Source organism: Cavia porcellus, unplaced genomic scaffold, assembly GCF_034190915.1.
Source record: "Cavia porcellus strain 051 isolate PalLab524CR breed Dunkin Hartley unplaced genomic scaffold, mCavPor4.1 scaffold_13, whole genome shotgun sequence".
Lineage (NCBI taxonomy): Eukaryota > Metazoa > Chordata > Mammalia > Rodentia > Caviidae > Cavia > Cavia porcellus.
The window spans coordinates 9,866,340-9,874,933 of NW_026947496.1; the positions used below are offsets into that span (position 1 = coordinate 9,866,340).

Below are 8,594 nucleotides of genomic sequence, written 5' to 3' on the forward strand. Positions count from 1 at the left end.
TGACTCCAGCATGCTGACATGGGCCACACAGTCAGTGAGATTCGGAAACCAATGAAAGCCTGGCGTAGAGTGTACCCGGGGAACAAGTGGTTTGTTTGAGTGCATAAATTTAAAACCCTTTAATACGTGTCCAAGAAGTTGTGCCCAGACAATTGCCAAAGAAAACCCAAGAAATAATAAGAACTCCAGAAATGTTTTAAAGAAGAGAGTTTTTGGAAGAGTGAAAGCCACAAAAACATAATTTTGAAATCTATTTTGAAGAAACTTTGGTTACTTCAATTCTCCATGTGTGTAAATGGCTAATCATAATCGTGAGATTAGATATCTCAAATGGTACAAAAACTGTGAAATGGAAATCAATCCCAGGTACAATAAGTTTAGATACCATGCTATACTAAATACATCCGATCAAGCCCTCAATGGAAAGATATGTACACATTTTCCTAAAAGAAAATCCTCCTGTAAATGCGGAATAAATGTTAAAGGAATATTATCTTAGGAGGGGCTGAATTTGCAGTTGCTCAAAAGCTTCCAGCCTGGCTGGACTGAGATTCTGGGGCATTTGTCTTAGATAAATTCTCAGTGGTGGGCTTGAGACACTCACTAATTCGGAAAATGTAATCTGGGGCTTGTGTGTTTGTTTACTAACGAAAATCACATTTTAGGGCAGCTATTGTGTGGTGCACAGTAGGAAAGCAAAACTCAGCTAGCCTAACCCTGCACTCACAGAGCTCCAAGCAAAGCGAAGGAGAGGCCAATGTGGGTCGCGGGACCATTCAGATCCAACCCAGCTGCCTGATCCCGGCCAAGGAGAGCCTCTCCCTCCTCCTCCTCCTCCTCCTCCAGCACCCAGCCCTGGTCCTCCCTCCCCTCCACGAGTTCCCAGGCCTCGAGGCCAGAGCCCCAGTTGCCCTTTAGTCGGGAGGAACTGAACAGACACCAAAAGACTCTTTTCCAAAACCTGTATTAAAAAGCCAGGCACAGTGAGAGCACACTGTGTGTTTGTCTGGCAGAGACGCGTTTCACTGAAGGCTCTGTTTCTCCCCCCATTTCTTCCCGCGTCCTTGGCCAGCATGCACATACCAGCATCTCACCCTACCCTGCTCTCACAGGCAGGACTTCCAAGATCAAGTCCATTGTACTGGGGACGCGGCCAAGGGACCAAATAACTTCTGTCTTCTGCATTTTTCCAGGGCCAGGACAGCATGCCAAAGAGGTGACATCACAGCCGCGCCACCGGCCTCCGTTTCCTGTTTCTTTCGTCCTGACACAGGCATGAATCATATCAGTTTTATCATTGGACTGGGAGCTCATTTCCCTGTTCCACAAATGGTGGGAGGCGGAGGAGGCGGGAGCCAAGGGTAATCAAACCACCAGGTCCCGAGTCGCTCTTTTCTTTGCAGAAGTGGAACACATGTTCCCTGTCTCCAGAGCAGCCCCGTCTGGCTTCACTTGGAGGGGTTTTTTAGCATGCACTTGGATCCAGGGTCAGAGAGCGGTGATCTCATGTGAGAAGCGTGGTGATATCTGTGTCCCAGGTGAGGCGAGAGTTCCAGCCAAGGTGGGCCCCTTCCCCGGGACTGTCTCTGCGTCTCACAGCCCCCTGTCCGCAGGGAAAGTGCTGGTTAGAGGAGGAGGGCTGAGCTGAGAATGTGAACCAGAAACTTTGTTCTGTTTCAGTTTATTCCATTGTATCTTGTTTTATTCCCTTTAAAATAAACAATATATTAAAAAAAGAACCTAAATAAATAAATTTCTAGTAGCTCTATTAAAAAGTAAAAAAAGAATTTGGGCCAATAAATTTTTTGTTGTTTGTGGGTTTGTTTTGTTTTTGTCTTTATCTTTTGAGGCAGGATTTCACAATATGTTCAGACTGGCCTTGAACTCACTTTGTAGCCCAGGCTGGCCTCAAACTCTCAGTGATCTGGACCCACGAATTTGAGACTAAAATACCAATGACTTGTACTTGCAAAGAAGGCACGGGGTGGGTCCCTTGCGGGAGCTATTCTGATACTCAGCTCCCTAGAACTTGTTTTTCCTCGGTCACAAGCACATTGCTAGAGGTATTGATCACTTCCTATTTGACAGGCTCCATGGTAAGGGTTTGACTTGCACTAACTCAAGGTTAGTCACACAGCACTGTCGGGTTGTCGTTTTACAAATGGGGAAACTGAGGCACCCGGTGGTGTCTGACTGACTGGCCGACAGATAGATACCCAGTCTCACAGCCTGGGTTGAATCTGAATCACTGTGAGTCCCTGAGTGCCAGGTACCCATGGGTAGGTAAGCTTACTGGTTATTAAACAGCACACATGTATTTCTGAAACACCGCGGATATTTTAGGGAAGTAAGACCAGGCATGAGATTTGATGTTTCTGTTCATTGGAGCCACATCCATATGGTGTGAAGACATCCAACTCAGAAAACTCAGTCTCGGGGGCTGGGGGTTTAGCTCAGCGGCATAAGCGCCTGCCTTGAAAGCAGGCAGTCGTGAGTTCGACCGATAAAAAGGAAAAAGACAAAAAAAAAGAAAGAAAGAAAACTCAGTCTCAGCACATGTGAGTGCAAGTGACACTGCTATCAGCACTGCTGGGTGCGGGGTAGGTCTGGGCCAGACCCACCTCCCCAGGGGGTTCCACGTGGGTAGCTGTAAACGGTCCAGTGCTGCTTGCCCAAAATGTCCAGTAAGCCAGCCTTGTCCCTACTGACTGGCTTGCTTTTGACTTCTGATAACAACAGTTTTTTTTGAAAAAAATGTTGTGATCATTGAATTCTAACAGGAGTGTGTTCGTGGGCCGAGGAGCCTGTGGAGGTCGGACGGTAGCTTCAATGTTGTGGGTTGTGCCTCAGGTGGCCGATTAGTCCAGGAAGCCCGGAGGCTCCTGCTCCTGCTCCTGCTCCTGCTCCTGCTCCTGCTCCTGCTCCTGCTCCTCCTCCTCCTCCTCCTCCACAATGACAGCTGCTCCGTAGCCTCCCAGGGGAGCAAGCTGTGTTTAATTTGGATTTTAAGTGAGAAGCTCAGAGCACTGTGTCTTCTTGTATTTATTTGTTTTTCAGTTGAGATACAATATACATGACATAAAATCTGCCTCTAGCCGAACCTCCTCAGTGGTCGTGCGTTTGGGTGTGAATTCAGAGGCGGGTGCTCCTGGGTTACTTGTAAGGGCTGCATGCGTGCGCCCGCTGCTTCTGACATACATGCAGCCAAGTCTCCTTCCAGCTGGGGAGACACGCTTTGCTTTGCTGCCTAGCTTTTCTTTGTGCTGAGGAGGGTGACGGTCTTCTCTGTGGTCCTCCACTGGAGTGGGGAGCGTTAGGACCGGTTCCTCCCCACCCCCAGCGGTTCCCTTCCACATTCTGTCTCCCTCTTTCCTCTGCCCAACCCTTCCCGGCATCCAGGAACCACTTCTTACTCTCTGTTTTTGAGATCAGCACTTTGTAAGCCTCTCCGTACACATGGGAGCATGGGACAGTGGTCTTTCTGCACCCGCTTCCTGAACGTAATAACATCTACCAGGCTTGTGTAAGCTGTACAAGTGACAGAGTTTTGTTCTTTTTCATGGCTGGACAGTGTTCTGCTGTGCATACACTACGGTTTCTTTAATCCATTCCTCTTTAATCTACTAGTTGGCACCGAGGACACTGGAACCATTTTTAAGTGTACACTGCAGTGACGTTAGGATGCTCACGTGGGGGTGCATCTGTCTCCAAAACTCTTTCATCTTCCCAAACTGAACCTTTAACTGCACACTTTGCGCTGCTCCATCCACCCTGGAAGCCTGCGTCTTACCTTTGTGTCTATATGAATTCGGGTGCTCTAGACACCGTGTGTGTGGGTGTGGGGAGAGAAGTGGCTCATGCTACTCAGCATAACTGGCCAAAAGAGCCTTCAGCTGTGAGTAATGGCTGTCTCTCGCTGTCCTAACTTCCCCTCACACGGTGTGGTGCCAAACAGGCTGAGGATATTCTGTGGAAACTGCAAAACGAAATTCAAATTGACAATACTCTGCATTTGAGAGGAAGGTGTTGGCAGTAGTGGGAATCAAACCTAGGACTTGCACACTGAGCGGCAGCCCCGCCAGCCTTTTAGCAATTATTTATTTTGATACTGGGGCTTGCTAAATCTACTAAGTTGCCCAGGATGGGCTTGAAATCGGGATGCTCCTGCCTCAGCCTCCCAGAGTGCTGGGTTATAGGCATGTACAGCCATATCTGGCTGAGGGAAGTGTCGGGGTCGCTCCCGGCTGGCAGGAAAGACACACGACAAAGTCTGGCGGTGTGCAATCTTGCCTTTATTTATCTCCGCGTGGGCCCCGAGAGGCCTCCACTCTGCCACCAGCCCTTTCTCGCCGGTGGACTTTTTCTATCTCTCTCTGTGCTTTCTCTGTGCTTCCTGTCTCGTGGCGGGAGAGGCATTCACTTTTATAGGGTGACAGTGGCCAATCAGTTCAAAGCGCGCGATGCGGGCTGATTGGCTAACATCAGTTGTTGCTAGGCAGACTATCTTACAGAGCGGGTTGTTTAAGTCGCCAGCGCAATCAGGGGGCAGGAAGCAGGCGCCAACTTGGCTCACTCGATGGGAGGGGCAATCTAGCTCAGGCTCCGCTCCCACCCACAGGCCCTACGTCCGCCAAGTAAGGCGACCGGTGTCGGCCGCGGCTCCCAACATCTCCCCCTATTTTATTTACTTTGAATGAATGTATGCATCGCAGCCCGCCCTGGATCGAGTGCAGAGGCTTATGCCCTGTGTTGAGGCCCACCGTAGGCCCTTGGCTTGGACCCTGGTCGGCCGCCCCCGGGTCCACCAAGGCCTTGAGACCCTCGTCCTTTTTCCAGGGCCAGGAGTGAACTGGACGGAACCTGGATGCACATAGGCATGCACTCATGCCCCTCCGTGTGATCCCCTCGGAGAGGCATCTAGATCTGGTCAGATTCTAGTAATCCAGCGGCTTTCGTGCGCCATGGGGTAGGGCCTGGCTTAGGTCGAGTCGTGCTGGGGAGGCACGCTCTTACCCGTCATTGACTCACCCACCCTGCTGTGTGGTGTCATTAGGGAAGGAATGCGGAAGACCCGCCACACCTAGACCCGGTCGTAGGCCAGTCGAGCGAGCCATGCGTAGGCCTGGGGGTCATTGTGCCCATCACGGGCTGCTGCCAGGGCCGCATGGGCAACCAGGCGTACTTGACGCCAGGCCGCCGCAAGGCGCCCATTAATAAATGATGTAACCCATCGGAGCAAGAATGGTCCTACAAGTAAGAGCAGAAGCAAGGAGCACAGGGGACCTAACAATGGTAAAACATAGGGGAGCAAGCCATTCCAGGCTCCCCAAAAAGGGATTGTCCTGCAGTTTTTTTAGGGCTCATCTTGTTGTTGGGTCTGCGGTTGGCCTCTGGTGGAACAGGCCTGATCTTTAGTCGAGGGACTTGTCGCGTCAACCTCTCTGGGACCCACAGTGGTTTTCGTCCCGGTTCCTGCGGAAAAACACAAACCGCGCCTCGGTTCCAGCTAACCACCGGATCCGGGCCCATCCATTGTCATGCCATAGATAACCGCGCCTTTGGAGGCAGGCCTTGGCTTACTCCCTCTTTTTGTTTTTTATTTTTTTATTTTTTTTTTTTATTTTTGGTCTTTTTCGTTTTTTTTTTTTTTTTTTTTTTTTTATCGGTACCAGGGATCGAACTCGCGATTGCCTGCTTACAAGGCAGGCGCTTATGCCGCTGAGCTAAATCCCCAGCCCCTGTTTCCTCGACCGGCGTTTTTCTCAGCCTGCTCGGCAGAGTAGCCGCCCATGAAAATACCGTCCGCCCCGCGGCGCAACGTCATAGGACGGCGGTCGCGACAGAGTGGAACGGGGCGTCACTTCCTGTGCCGGCTGAGAGAAGGGAGGGTTCCCTGTAGCGGCCTCTCGGCGGGGAGCCGCTTCTGGAGAAGAGCTCCAGGGCGGAGCGGATGGCTCTCTATCTCCTCCCCGCCAGAGGGCGCTCGGGGGTCTTTTTTCCTCTCTCTGCTTTTTTCGAGCGGCGCACGCACACAATTCGCGGCGCAACTCGGCATAGGAGTCAAGGCACGCATGTATCATTTCCCACAGGGGGCGAATAGCCGGCGAAATATCGCCTCCCAATTCCGCCGAGGCGAGGTCCCCGCCTAACTTCTCCCATGACGGCAGGTTTAAATGCCCCATGGGTAAAAACCAGGGAGCCACCCTATCTATCTCTGCTATGAATAGTTCCAGTGTTTTTTGACCTACCCTGAGGTCTCTAGCTTTTAAAAGCTTCCTAAGGGCCTTTACCAAGGGCTGCGCCTCCGCGCTCGGTAAATTACCCATCTCTAACCTCTAATGGCTGTAACTCACCGCGTGTGACTTAAAGAACCCGTCACCTACGCGTGAGCCTGAGGGGAGTCTAAAAGCCCTGTAGGTGCGCGCCACCCAGAGCCCAGGCTTATCCCCAACTCACCTGTCCGGCAGCACCACGCTGGAGCGTTGCACACCACCGCCGTGTCTCGGGGTTGATCAGTCCCCGTGCGGGTCACCAAATGTCGGGGTCGCTCCCGGCCGGCAGGAAAGACACACGACAAAGTCTGGCGGTGTGCAACCTTGCCTTTATTTATCTCCGCGTGGGCCCCGCAAGGCCTCCACTCTGCCACCAGCCCTTTCTCGCCGGTGGACTTTTTCTATCTCTCTCTGTGCTTTCTCTGTGCTTCCTGTCTCGTGGCAGGAGAGGCATTCACTTTTATAGGGTGACAGTGGCCAATCAGTTCAAAGCGCGCGATGCGGGCTGATTGGCTAACATCAGTTGTTGCTAGGCAGACTATCTTACAGAGCGGGTTGTTTAAGTCGCCAGCGCAATCAGGGGGCAGGAAGCAGGCGCCAACTTGACTCACTCGATGGGAGGGGCAATCTAGCTCAGGCTCCGCTCCCACCCACAGGCCCTACGTCCGCCAAGTAAGGCGACCGGTGTCGGCCGCGGCTCCCAACAGGGAAGTATATTTTTGTGGTTAGCACATGTAATGCCTCGGGCTATAGTGATAGTGCTGCACTCCGACCCTTGCCAGGCTTAGCATGACAAGTTCCCCAGGTGAGCAGCCAGAGCCCAGGTCCCACATACTGCTCCATTCCTGTGATGTCGGAGTTTCTTGTCGGACACAGGAGCCTGTGCCAGGCCTTGCTCGGACCTCTCACCTGCAGGGAAGGCCCATCTCAGCTCTGCCAGCTGTGTGCCTCAGAGACAGAATCAATAGGACATGTGTGTTGTTATCAGAAAGCGGGTGTCTGGGGAATCACCCCCCAAGCTTATGGCTGCTGAGAAGCCCCGAGGTGGTTATCTCTAGGTTGGAGACCCCAGGATGCTGGCGCTATGGCTCAGTTTGTCCTAAAAGTCTCAGAACCAGGGATGCTGATGGTGGCCTTCTCAGTTCAGTGCCCAAAGCGAAAGTACCCAGAGAAAGGGCTGCTGGGGTCAGTGCAGAGCCCAAAGCATCCGAGAGACATTGCCTCCGGCTCTCAGGTCCTTCTACATTCGCTCTCTCAAGACCCCAGGGGCCCATGTTCCCTGAGAGCAGCTGAGCCCCACCTGGTCCCTTCAGACTCAGTGCCGCCCTCCTCTGGGGGCACCTGTTCCCAAAACACTGCTTCATGGGCTTCTAAGAATTCCTTCACCCAGTCAAGCTGATGATGCCTGACGTTAATCAGCACAGGCCGAGATCAGACGGAGGCCAGCACCCTCATGTGTCGGGTGGTTGTGGACGGGTGTCAGCTGGGGTTGGTGGGGCTGCAGCGGCAGCACCTAGGCCTGGTGGCTTCCTTACAGATGCAGGGAGCTGGACCTCGGGCAGGACCACAAGGGCGGGCTCCCCTCAGGAGGAGCCGCAGCCCTGCCTTTGCTGCCTCCTGCGGGCTCCACAGGTCACCTGGACAGGAGATGTCAGAGGATTCGGGGACACGTTTTGAAGTCACCATGTAGGTCAAAATGTTGTTAGCCGTCTCAGTGTTGGAGTGACCTCCGGGAACATATCCCACAGCTAACGAGCATTGTAAGGAAATTTGACATCGTCTGACATTTTATAGCTTCCTCATGGAAGGAATGGCTACGCTTCACAGCAGGTTTCTATGAGGCTTTCCCTACACTGAAAAACTTCTAAGAAATAAAATGGGGAACCAATCACTTTAGGGATGTGAGCTCTTGAATAAATGCATTCTCCTTTTTTTTATTTGGCTATTCATTTTGAAATAAAATTCTAAAAATTTATATCATCAGCCATGAGTTATGAAACTGAAAAAATTTAAAATATCAGTAATAAAATTTTAAATTTGAGCCTGGTGTGGTGGTGCCCTCCCATAATCCAGTGCTGAGGGGGACTGAGGTAGAAGGATTATGAGTTTGAGCCCCACCAAGGCAGCTTAGCAAGAATCTACATCAAAAAAAAATGTTTTTTTGAGGCCTAGGTATATAGCTCAGGGTAAAGCAGGTCTGGATTTGGTTCCCAATACCACAAAAACAAAAATTAATTTTGATGGGCCATGTTGTAGGAAAGACTGAATTATATCTTCCTATCCTTGCTGTAGAAAACATGCCCAGAGTGTCACGGAAAGGTA

The 8,594-nt window shown here is 51.5% G+C and overlaps 1 long non-coding RNA gene across 1 annotated transcript; it reads right to left on the bottom strand.

The window, feature by feature from the left end:
* Positions 1 to 948: 948 nt before the first annotated feature.
* On the bottom strand, positions 949 to 6,971 carry LOC134478477 (uncharacterized). The gene is made up of 2 exons (XR_010051101.1): positions 6,457 to 6,971; positions 949 to 1,708 (listed from the first exon to the last, which is right to left on the bottom strand). It is a non-coding gene; the product is annotated as an uncharacterized LOC134478477 (long non-coding RNA).
* Between the last annotated feature and the right edge of the window lie 1,623 nt (positions 6,972 to 8,594).